Source organism: Molossus molossus, unplaced genomic scaffold, assembly GCF_014108415.1.
Source record: "Molossus molossus isolate mMolMol1 unplaced genomic scaffold, mMolMol1.p scaffold_m16_p_19, whole genome shotgun sequence".
Taxonomy (NCBI): domain Eukaryota; kingdom Metazoa; phylum Chordata; class Mammalia; order Chiroptera; family Molossidae; genus Molossus; species Molossus molossus.
The window spans coordinates 9,399,882-9,413,094 of NW_023425354.1; the positions used below are offsets into that span (position 1 = coordinate 9,399,882).

The window sequence follows — 13,213 nt, forward strand, 5'->3', positions numbered from 1 at the left end:
TCATTTATATGTGGAATCTAATGAACAAAATAGAAACAGAGGATTGGATACATGGAACAGACTGACAACTGTCAGAGGGGAGGAGGTTGGAGGGGACTGGATGAAATGAGGCAAAGGGATTAGCCAGAGAACACATATGCATGACACACAGACACAGACAATAGAGTGGTGATGGCGAGAGGGAAAGGCGGGATGAGGACTGGTGGAGGTGGGCAGAGGTGGGAAATAGGAACATCTATAATAGTGTCAACAATAAAAATAAAGTTAAAAAATAAATAAATAAAAGAAGCCCCAGAGAGAGCTCTTACCCTTTCTGTCAGGTGAGGATACAAGGAGAAAATGGCCATCTGTGAACCAGGAAGTGGGTTCTCACCGGACACCAAATCTGTCTGGCCCTTGATCTTGGACTTCCCTGCCTCCAGAACTGTGAGAAATAAAAGTTTTTTGTTTAAGTCACTGAGGTATGGTATTTTTGTACAGCAGTCTAATCAGACTAACACACACCATCTCTTACATGTTCTTAAAGTGGCAAACAAAAAAAAATGGTTATATGGGTTAATATGACCCAACGCTGTAGCATCTCTATAGTAAAAATAAAAACCCAAAGTATATAGTACTTAGCCATTAATTAACTCATTTTAATATCAGTCCAAGGCTCGAGAGGGAAATGGGAGCTGAAAAATGATAGACACAAGGATTAAAGACAGCTCTGAGGTTTTGGATTTGGGTGGCTCTGAATTCAGTGATAAACTCCTGAAGTTGTTGACTTTATTTGACATGTATTAGATTAAATTTTCAGCCCGCAGGCAAAATGGTAAGTATATAGAGAATAAGCATTCAGAAAAATAAATTATAACTACAAACACTGAGTTTTGGGCGCTCTCGTGTCTGCTCCCTGTAATATATGTACTTATTTACAAATAAGCCAACATACCTTTGGGGTGCCTAGAAGATTCACAACAAAGTAACAAAGTAGCAAGACTACTTATTACATATAAGCTTGAAAGTTCAAATAATTATGAGGCAGTTGCATATATCACTTATACATGTCAATGCTAATAAATTATTTTCTGAATATGTTCCTATAGAAAGACTCAGGAGATTAAGAGAATGGGTGTAAGATGAAAGGGAAACCCATCCACAAGAACAAAAATCATGTTTAAGTATAGACTACATTTTTCTGTGATACTAATGAAAGTTTATTTTCAGTAGGGATCCCATCAAACTTAAGGAGAGGGAGCGGGAAAGAGCTTTCTTCAGCAGAGTAAGATCAGGTTCATTTTTATCTCCACCGAAGCCTGAAATTTAACTGTGTTGAGAAAATCTGAGGATCCCTATGTTGCAAACAAGGCAAAGCATTATTCAATGCAAAACAAAAATGGCTGATTGTGTGTTCAGCAGCCTCAGCAGCCAGAAACATAAATCAGATTTACAGGTTGTAATTTAAATAGCCCAATATTGGGAAATCAATCAGATATAGAAGCAGTTCTACTTATTTTCCTACCTCCAACATGTAAACATGAGTAGAATAAGGATGTAGTGCCCCTTTTGGGTTTATAGAAAAGGACTGAGCTAAAAATAAACAAATAAAGTTCTAAGTTATTTGCATGAGATTTTGTTATAAAATTATTTAATTACTCTTATTAAGATCGTTGATAGGTTTCCTATATAACACACATTCAACTCTCCTTTGTTTTACTCTGCGTTTACATACTTGTTTACTTCAAAAAAATTTTTTATGTTATATATGCTTATTGAAGAAAATTTGAAAAAAAAAGCCTAATCTGCTACCCAGATATAATCACTGTTAGTATTTTGTTACATATCCCTTAATGATTTTTCTCTGCATCTATACATCTGTTTTACATAGTTGATATCATAGTACATAACAAATTTTTCATCCTAAATTTTAAAATATAACAGAAGCATTTTCCCATGGTTAGAGAAACTTTAAAAAAAGGCCTGTTTACTGATTATTTAATATTCTGTCCTATGTTGTACCACAACACTCTCAACTATTAATATTTTTGAACATTGTGTTTGTTTTCTTGGTCCAAAATTTAAAATAATATACTTTGCAATATAAAATATAGTCTGAAAAAATAAATATTTTTAAGCTACATTCCCTACTTTATCTCTCCCTACACTGCACCCCTACCTATACCACACACAGAATAAGTTTCTAGAAGTTGAATTACTAGGTCAAAGGGGATGAACATTGCTATGAACTGAATTATGTTCCCCTAAAATTCAAAATTTGAAGCTTTTACCCCCAATGTAACTGTATCTGGAGATAAAGACATGAAGAGGTAATTGAGGTTAAATGAGGTTGTAAGGGTGGGGTGTAATTCCATGGGACTTTGGCCTTACAAGAAAAGAAAATGAGATAAATCTCTCTCTACTATGTGAGCACAGGGAGAGATGGCAGAATTCTCTAAGCTAGGAAGAGAGTTCCCAGGAGAAACAGACTCTCTGGTGCTTTGGTCTTGGACTTTCAGCCCCAGAATTGTGAGAAATAAATTTCTGTTGTTTAAGTCTCCTAGTCTATGGTATTTTTGTTATGGCAGCCTGAGCAGACTAATACAAACATTTTTAAAGTTATTGGTGCATACTGATAAGTTATATTCCAGAAAGGTGTTACTGATATATACCACTCCAGCAGTATATAAGGGAGGAGCCCTATTGCTCTGTACCTTTACCAGCATTTTAAAACACGTTTTTGGCCCTGGCCAGTGTTTTCAGTGGTTAGAGCATCAGCCCTCACACTGAAGGGTTGAGGGTTTGATTCCCTGTCAAAGGCACATACCTGGGTTGTAGATTCTGTCCCTGGTCCCTGTCAGGGCGCATGCAGGAGGCAACCAATTGATGTGTCTCTCTCATATCAATGTCTCTCTCTCTCTCTTTCTCTCTCTCTCTCTCTCTCTCTCTCTTTCTCCCTTCTACTCTCTCTCAAAAAAAAATCAGTGGAAAAAATTTCCTCGGGTAAAGCTAGCTAGCTAGCTATCATCGTCTATTCTCTTAAACTTTTTTAAAGCTCAGTCTTTTAAAGTTTTATTTAATCAATTAGACTTAGCTTCCATGGCATTGCTTCATGAATGTACAACTATATTTTGAAATTTCCAGTGTCCATAATATTTCAGAGAGATAACAATGTCCATTCAAGAATCCCAAAACAAAGCAAACAAACACCTAAGAAAAAATATTTTAAACTTTCCTTCATTTTATTGTCTCCTTTTTTATATGTATAGGAAGGAAACAGTAAGAACTAAGAACCTGAGGTGGTTTTAGGGCCATTTAGTAATAGGATCCATACTCAAAGACCTGTGATATAGGTTCTTTTCAATTTAAAGCCCTCACCTATTTTGCAAAAATGATGCTATTTTTGTTAGAAAACAGTAATAAAGAAAAACTGCTATAGAGACAAAGTATACTCTTCCCCAGTAACTTTTTAAAGCCTTACTAGCAGATCACTCTCTTCCCCCCAATATGCACCCTAAATTGTTGTGTTTGTGTACAGCAACTTTCTCTCCTTTAGCTTGCAGCAGCAATCAGTGACTTAAGAAACATAATGGAGTTAAGAACTAAATTCCACTTTCCCGTCTACTTTTACACTAAGATTATACTGTGCTCTGTAGAGAATGCACATACTTACAGCATCAATTAATTTAGTATTAAACGGGAATAGAAATTTGCCCATTATTGCCACTGACAAGTATTGTAAGGATAAAGTCACAGTGTTGTGACTTGACGTCTGACTCACTTTTCCATTCTCACTCCATTCTGCACTCACCTGTTCCATTCAGTATTACTTTACACACATCATGCACTGTTTTTCTAACTTTGCCCTGACTTGGCACCAAGTGAGTGGAAATGAAAATATCGTTCACGTCAGTCTGTCTTGCCTCACAACATTCTCAAGCTGTTTTCCCCATTTCAGCATTTCAAGGGCGGTTCTGTCCTCTGACAGCTGCCTGGGTTTCCGTGCAAGTGCCTGCGGAGTTGATAATCGAAGAAAGAAAAGAGAAAATGAAATTCACCTGGGTTGAGCAAGTGACAAAAGAGAACAATCTGATGTCAAACAAAGGATATTTCTAAAGTTAATCTCAATGGACATTTGTTTTATAGAAAACTCAGCCAGAAATGCCCTTAGACCGGAAAACTGTTCTTATGGGCTTTGAGTTTGCATCCTAAGGTTTTTTTATAGCATCTATGTTGGTTTCCAATCGCCATAAATAGAAAAAAAAAAAAAAACCAACAAAACCACTGAGCTGAGGAATTGGAATGATAATTTGAGCAGAATGATGAGTGGGTAGGGTATGGAGTAAAAATGCCAGTTCTTCATATAGAAAAATATTATTTCAGAAAAACAAAACTTTTGTGGTTCTAAAAAAAGGCATTTCAGCACTGCTTGTTTTGTTCAATTCAGCAGTCCAGGTATAGCGAGTCTAATTTTTCAAATGTCTAATGCTCCTTCAATTGAACAGAAAAATATGTAATTAGGTATGTATAATTTACTTGGAATGAAATTAGGTTCAAATTTAATTCTTCTGTGCCCTTTGTAGTGTGGAAAATGCCAGTTTTTTAATAGTCTTATAGAAAAAATGATGTTTCCTTGTATTAGGATCTAATACAATTGAATTCATGCTGGAAAATACTATTCACATAGTTTCAAGATAGACTTTTAGAAGAGTTTCATCTAAGTCACAGAACTTTTTGACACTTATTGAAAATCACGCGGTGTTTCCGCTTTCTGTTGACAGGTACCGCTGACAGGTACGTGAGGGAAGCCGCAGCAATTCCACATCACTACACTTCAGCTAGGAGCTAGCGAATTAAGTGCATTGGGATTCCCCCAGAAAACTTTCTGTAATAATGTACAAACATGCCATAAAATAGTAACTCACAGCTTTATCAAGACTGCTCAAAACATGTGTGTCTTAGACAAATGAGAAGTTATCAGGACTTGATCTAAAAGAAAAATAACAACCATATTGTGGGATTACTCTGTGACAGGCTGTATGCTCCGTGTGTCACTAGTATTATATAATTGATTATCATAATAAGTATATGAAATAGTTACTATTATTTCCATTTAACAGATGAAAAAGCTGAGACTGAGAGATTTTAATTTATTTCCCCAAGATCAAACAACCATTATGTGCCGGAACTGTGATTTGAATCTACATTTAGAAAGCCACTTTAGCCCTGGCCGGTTTGGCTCAGCGGTTAGAGCGTTGGCCTGCAGTCTAGAGAGACCCAGGTTCAGTTCCCGCTAAGGGCATGTACCTCGGTTGCAGTTTGTCCCCGGCCCTGGTTGGTCGTGCGGGTGGCAGCCACTCGATGTGTCCCTTTCACGTCGATGTTTCTCTCTCTCTCTCTTCCTCTCTCTCCCTCCCACTCTATCTGAACAAAAAAGTGGAAAAAAATGTCCTCAGGTGAGGATAAAAAAAAGAAAAAAGAAAGCCACTTTATTGCCCCTAATCCTACAAAAAGTCCTTTAGGCTATATATAGCCAGTATTCTTGTGATGGAGGGGTTGACATATAATGTTTCTGGAACTCCCATATCATTATAAGTTGTGATATTGTATAAACAAACTAGATATAAATAAAATTTTAACATTCCCCATAAAGCAGCACAAGGTATAAATTTGCTTAAATATAATCATGCTTGTTTTTAAACTGGCAAGTGGTTTTAGATTCCCTAATGTAGCTGTGATTTTAGGGCCCAGGGCCTCTTGTTGTCTTCAAATTGTTTTGCAATTCTGTAAATTACAGAAAAGTTATGATAATGCAGATGATTCTCATCTACAGAAATGCAAATGATTTTTGTCCAGAGGAATATACAAATGATCATTGCTCTGTGGATATTGACCAATTTTGCATTCATGAGTCAATTTACTTCAACATTTCTGATTGTGTATCTGTGTGTGTATTGTTTGAATTCTCTTTTGAAGCAGTTGTAACATCTTACTGATCCCTCCACTATTGAGTTAAAATCTTTGACATATGTTCATTTGTATTTGTATATGACTCATGATTGCACCATTATTTGTTTACTTTTCCTTTCACACTTATTTCTTCCTTCCATTTGAGTGTCTATTACAGGGAACCAATCCAGTCCAAATTCTGTGTTTGTCTGGCTCACTAACTTTTTCTTCTCCTTCTGCTTTGCTATTATGGTTTTCCCCTTGTCTTTGGCTCTCTTCAATTTTAACTAGAAGTGTCCAGATGTGGATTTTCTTACAAAATTTTATCCTGTTGAGGATTCATTCCATGGCCTGTGTTCTTCTTTGTTTCCGAGGAATTCTCTGCCATTTTCTCTTTGAAGAATGCCTCCCCTTCATTATCTCTTCTCTCTGTTCGGAACTTCTATTAGATGTGTGCTGAATCTTCTTATCCTCTCTTCCACATCACTCAATTTTGCTTTTATATTCTCTACTTACAAAAATCATCTGTGCTATGGGTAATTTCCTCAGATCTATTCTCTGATTTAATAATCATCTCTTTTGATGTTTCTAGTCTATCTGTTTAACCTACCTGTTGAGGATTTTCTTTTTCAATAGAATATAAGGTCTATAATAGTAAAGAATTTGTGTCTTCACCATTTTATATCCAGTACCTAAAATAGTGCTAGAACTTTGTGGATGTTCAATAAATATTTGTTTAAAAAATTAAGAAATACATGAAGTCCTATTCCTTGTCAAATATTTTTTTCCTCTAATCTTGTTCTTGTATTTTTATTTCATATTCTTCCTTTTATATTTTTAAGCATTGTATTCTTCTGTAATCATTTCAGGTTGTTTTAGTCACTGAAGTTACTAAGTACAAGTATTTTTCAATTCACTCGATCTGCTGACTCTTCTTTGTGATGAATTGCTCCATTATGTGGTATGCACATTTTGAGAGGTCACCTTCAGTGAAAGCTGTATATTCTGTGCAGGTCTCTTGTGCCTTAAGTTATGCAAATGTTCTCATAGAGGATTTTTGCATTTGCTTCTCTAGGGGCTTGGTAGTTTTCTGTTTCTGAGTTGGGATTCTATTTCCCAGCAGTAATGTAAAATTGGATTTCCATAGAAATGGACTTTCATTTTTCATGGGAACCATTACTCTCTACCCAAACCTAGACGACGGGGTAGAAGATTGGCAACTTCATTAGCTTTCAACAAGTAAAAACCTCTTTTGAGTTCCAATTTATGCAAGAATTCCAGTTTCAGGTCCTAATTCCAGTTTCAGGTCCTAATTACATGGCTCTCGGGCCACATTGAAATCTTACGTGGGGTTAAAATCTCAATTCCTGGCCCTTACTACTTTGACTTTGAATTTCTTCTTCATGTCTGGTATCTGAAGTTTTCTTTTTCTATTTTGAGTTCAGATTTATACTTTAAAATAGGTATATTCTATTAATAATTTCTATAAACTTGGAGGTGAAAGTCTTATGCCATGACTGTCATTTCTAGGTAGAAAGATGATTTTGGTTCCATAGGTTTTGCTATTTAATTTCATCCAAATTATTCAAAAGCCTCTAAGAATATCATCTCATTTTTTAGAGTGTTAGCAAAGCTCTTTTGGACATCACCATTCAAATTAACTCAATAAATAATATTGTGCTAAATATTTTAGGAAATATAAAGATGACTAAGACAGTCTCCGCATTCCAGAGGCAAACATTATTTAGTACAGAGATTAAGAAATGTTCATTTATAATCATAAGGCAGAAAGTCTTTAAGTGCTAATTAGATGCATATAGATTTACAATAATGCATGATACATTTATTATTAAATAAAATACTAAGCTCGTTAAAAGAATGAAAAGGGAAGAGAAGGCATTTTCTTGTGGTAGCAATAGAAAAAAATTCATGGAAAAGATGTACGTTGAAATGTGTCTTGAGAGTTGGATTTCTAAAAGTAACATGGAGAGTAAGCATCGGAAGAGAAGGAGTGGTTCCTCCAAGTCGAAGGAAAAGCAAAAGCTTAAATAAGTAGACGGAAGGGTTGAGGGCAAAAGTAGGGAACAACAAGTCGTCCTGTTTACCAGGTGAGGATGTCAGAATGACAGTATTATTAGAAAGTAAAAATAAAAGAAGTGAAAAATAAAGCATGGGTGGGGAGGTTGTTGTACAAGATGGGCAGGTATGTAAAGGTAATTTAATTTTAAATTTCTTACTGTCTTATATGTCCAAAAGGAAAGAAAAATGTTGGGTTTAATTTTTAAGGGTAAACTTAAGAACCAGGATCACATAAATTCTAGTTTGGGGAGTTCCTTCTTCTCAATGTCCTGATCCTCTTGGTTAGTTTCACTAGTCTCCAGAAAGGTAAACTAAATCAGCATTTTTTGTCTCTAAGGCATACAAGTGCCATCTAGTGGTAAAAGAAGGCTACCACAGGAATGAAATCCTCTAGACAGAAAACATTTACTTGTTTATTTTTCATTTGCTATTTATATTATGATTAGTTAATAAGAGAGGTCCATATTCTAACTGGATCAGGAAATAAAGTAGTCTAAGACAATACTGTTTGATCATTGGATTAAGAAAATGTGGGATCAGATAAAAATGTATTATAGATGCAGGGCTTATTAAATATGAAACATTTGAAAATTTCACACCAGGGAGTTAACATCAAATTTTATTTTGGAATGAGCCTTCAAGCAGGATTTATTTACGTTTTTAGAGACAGTTGAGAGGTATAAATGGGAAAGAGGCTGAAGTCCTGAAGGTAACAGCATTCTACCAGAATATTCTCTTCTTCCTCTTTACCTAACTCCTACTTAGCCTTCAGACCTTCGTATAGGTATGACTTCCTCTGGACAATATCCCTTGACCTCTCAGGTCTGTATTAGAGGAATCACTTATGCCCTCCAGTTAACTGTGGTTCCCAGGATGCTACTGACCACATTCCATTGTTGCTTCTCGTTTTGTCTATAGCCCTCCTTACAGTCGAAACTCCTTAACAGCTGGTACCATGTCTGTCTTATTATTTTATCCCCAAAGCCTAGGATAGTACCTGACATACAGGGTGGGGCAAAAGTAGGTTTACAGTTGTTTTTATAAAAACTAATAAAATAGTTAATAATAATACAAGAATAAACTGTGTTTATTAGTGTGTCCCTAATAGTTGGCTTTTACTTCACACACCTCATCTCAAAAACTCTGTGAAGAAACCCAGAGAATCAAAGAAGGTAGGTATTTTTTTATCCTATGTCACAAATTAGAAAACTAGTGATTATAGAGGCTAACTATGCATCTGATTATGCAGTCTCATCAGTTATTAAGCTTCTGAATTCACAACATGTAAGTAACAGTTCATTATACTTTCTACTGGCTTACCTACAGGGAGAAAAGAAAATGAAGGACATTTGGATGTTAAATAGAAACGGCTGCATTGCAGAGAATGAAAACAAGTTGTAAGAGCTGTATTTTTTTTCTGTTGCTGCTGTAACAAATGATCACAATCTTAGTGACTTAAAACAACACAAATTTATTATCATATGGTTTAGTAGGTTGGAAGCCCAAGACACATTTCTCTCTGGAGGCTCTATGGGACAATGTTCCCTCACTTTCTCTAGAGTCTGAGGCCACCTGTGTTCCTTCCTCCACCATCATAGCCAGCAATGGTGGGTTGATTTCTTCTCACATCACATCCTTCTTCCTCTTCTGCCTCCCTCTTCTACTTTTAGGAACCCTTATAATTACATTGGGCCCACCTATATAATCGAGGATAATCTCCCTATTTTAAAGTTCGCTGATTAGCAAACTTGATCCTCTTTTTCCATGTAAGGTAGCAGTTCTCAACTTGTGGGTCGCTACCCCTTTGGGGGTCGAACGACCCTTTCACAGGGGTTGCCTATGACCATCGGAAAACACATATTTCCAATGGTCTTAGGAACTGAGACACCGCTCCTCTATCTGTCTCCAGCAGGGTCCGCCCACATGCAGATACCCCCACACACATGAGGAACTGTATTAAAGGGTCGCAGCATTAGGAAGGTTGAGAACCACTGAATTTGTAAAGTAACATTCACAGGTTCCAGGGATCAGGATTCGCACATCTTTGGGTGGACCGAGGTCATTACTCTGCTATTCTATGGGGATTACTGGCAAAGGGATCCTCCAAATGAAAGGAAGGAGCAGGTGGTTGTGGACAGTTTTTCAAATGAAAGTGTTACAGGTATCACTACAAGCTACCTATGTATATTATGAACTCACATTGATCTCGGCAGACACTGAAGCCTCTGGACACTTTTTACATGGCTAAACCAGAATCTCTCCTATTTTGTACTTCTGCAGTTTTATTTTTCAATTTGAACACACATAGAGATTTTCATATATTTCTGTTAAATTTTACTTTAGATTTTGGCTCAGAGTTTAAATTAATATAATTTTGTTTCCTAGTTCAGTCTTCAGTCATAATTTCTATGCTATATAGGTTGTTTTTATCCTCTGATTTGACCAGAATGATCATTATGACCTCACCGATATAATGTATGAAAAATTATAAACAAAAATTTGGCTACAATTATCCAACTAACTTTTGGAGTTTAATTAAAATTATATCAAGCTCTTAGAGTCTCATCCACAAATATTATGAAAGACTGGATTAAATAGTTTGCTGAAATTAATTTATATCATGACTCTATAATTCTCATTTTAATTCAAAGAAAAAATAAAAAAAGACACATAATATGACCTACCTTTAGGTGGTTTGGGTCTTAGTGATCACCAAACTCTCTTATAACTTTTCATAAAATATATTTAATTATGTACTCTGGAATTTTACTTTTCTGTTTTAAAGTTTTTAGTGTCTATCTTTTAAACAACTTTTTAATTAAATTGTTTTTCTTTATTGTTGAAAGTATTACAGATGTCCCTCCCTTTCCCCCCACTGACACCCTCCTCCTTGTCCCTTCCCACCTTCCCCACACTGTTGTCTGTGTCCACTGGTTGTGCATATATGCATATTAGTTCTTTCCTTTGTCTCTTCCTGCCCCCCATCCCCCACCCCTTCCCTCTGAGGTTGGTCAGTCTGTTCCCTGCTTCCACGTCTCTGGATCTATTTTGTTCATCAGCTTATTTTGTTCATTCTATTCCACAAATAAGTGAGATCATGTGATACTTGTCTTTCTCTGACTGACTTATTTCACTTGGCATACTCTTTTAAACAATTTTTAAAAGCAGGTAATCTATCATCTTTTTCATATTTTACAGTTTTTCTGAAGTTATCAGCAATGGGTCTTAGGTTACCTGTAAACAGCTGTGGGATGTAATTTGTGCCTGGAACACATGAACTTACTTGAAACAGATAGGTGTTTGCTTACTATCTCCTCACCTATCTCAAGTTTCAGTTCTCTTTCTATGTTATTTCACCTTTACCACTTTTTTCCTTACTGAGTAGGGAAAGAATACACAATAGAGTCAAGTCTCTTTTTTAGCTTTTGCATTATATTTTAGATCAACTGGTAATGTTGTGTTTATAAAAACTTGTGCCGGCTTATTTCCCTTTGCCCTCTAATGTATTCTCCACTACTGCTAAACCAGTCTCCCCGTCTTTTCCTCTCGAAGGTACCAGGTAATTCCAGCCCTCAGTGATTTCCCTGTTACTTTACAGTTTGCATCACACAGTTTAACAGTGAAACAAATATCATTTTCCATTTGATACTCTTTCACTTCTTTTTTGGTGTCTCAGAATAATTGTTGATTTCTTTACCTTTTTTGGTTCAGCTGCAAAGTTGGGGTTCTTGCTAAGCAAGAATACTAGGTACTTGATATACTCTTGTTGGTTGGGTGAGTTTTGAAACATTAAATTTCGCAAGATATTCTTCAAATATTAATCTCCTTGAATAATTTTTCTGTTTGGAGAAATACAAAGAAAGGATATAATACCTGGAATTCTTTTAAATGTAATAAAAGCAACAACAACATTAGTAGTAGTAATGAAAGTTAAACTGAAACTGCCTTCAGAAGTCATTCCTTTCTCCAATCCTCCACCAATTATTAATTAAACCTTTCCTCAGGAAACTTAATAACAATCTCAGCCAAGTTTGAGATGGTAGGTTAGAATTCTATTGTTAAAGATATGAGATTCTGGCCCTGGCCGGTTTGGCTCAGCAGTTAGAGCGTCGGCCTGCGGTCTGGAGAGACTCACGTTTGGTTCCCCCTAAGGGCACGTACCTCGGTTGCAGTTTGTCCCCGGCCCTGGTTGGGTTGTGTGGGTGGCAACCACTCAATATGTCCCTTCCACATTGATGTATCTCTCTCTCTCTCTCCCTCCCACTCTATCTGAACAAAATATCAAAAAATGTCTTTGGGTGAGGATAAAAAAAAAAAAAAGATATGAGATTCTTTTCCTACTTTCTCAGTCAAGGCTGTGTTTCTTAATTTCTCTTGCCCTGTTCTAGAAAAAGGTACCAATTTGAAACTCTTTGAAATTCTACCTAATTTAAATCCTGAATTTAGAAACCACATCACTCTCTTGGCACTTTTTTAGCTTCTGGAATGGCATATGTTTAAAAACAAATAATAATAGCATTGAACAGTAACAGATTTAAAAAATGGTATATAGTATTTTCAAAGTATTGATAATCAGGCAAAATAATGTACTGATAAGACATCTGAGCCCTGGCTGATTTGGCTCAGCAGTTGGAGCGTCGGCCTGCGGACCAGAGAGTCCCTGGTTCAGTTCCCACTAGGGGCATATACCAAAAAAGAAAAAAAAAAGACATCTGAAAAAATTGCCCTAACAATTTAGACATTTTGCTCTTAATTTTGGCCCAAAAGCATAAGAAATCCACTAAATAAGGCTTTGGTTGCTAGGAAGTACAAAATCAACACAAATATAATCCATTGTTCACCAGTAGGAGGTTATGGTGTAGGCTGGTGTTTAGGGTAGGAAGCCTTATTCTCTTTCTCTACATTGAATACTGTCAAAACTTTGGTTCATCGTTTATTTTGTTCAGCTAGGAACTTGTTAAATCTCAATCTACGACTTCTATGATCTATGCATTCCCATGTGATTTATTTGTCTAAGAACCTATTAATGAGGTATGGGGATTTAGGCTGCTACCATGACAACCAAGCTGTATGGCTTGTTTGCTATTTCCTAGATGCAGAGGCTCAGAAAGTAACATCTTCCCTGCAGATATTTATTTAATACTTGGGCCTTGTAACTATGGAAATGTAGGTTAAGATGATATGGCTAAGTTGTTTACAAGGTACA

The 13,213-nt window shown here is 36.1% G+C and overlaps 1 long non-coding RNA gene across 1 annotated transcript; it reads right to left on the bottom strand.

Annotated features, from left to right (window-relative positions):
• Window positions 1–314: 314 nt before the first annotated feature.
• LOC118633761 lies at window positions 315–11,810 on the bottom strand. The gene is made up of 3 exons (XR_004960264.1): window positions 11,705–11,810; window positions 3,791–3,991; window positions 315–424 (listed from the first exon to the last, which is right to left on the bottom strand). It is a non-coding gene; the product is annotated as an uncharacterized LOC118633761 (long non-coding RNA).
• Between the last annotated feature and the right edge of the window lie 1,403 nt (window positions 11,811–13,213).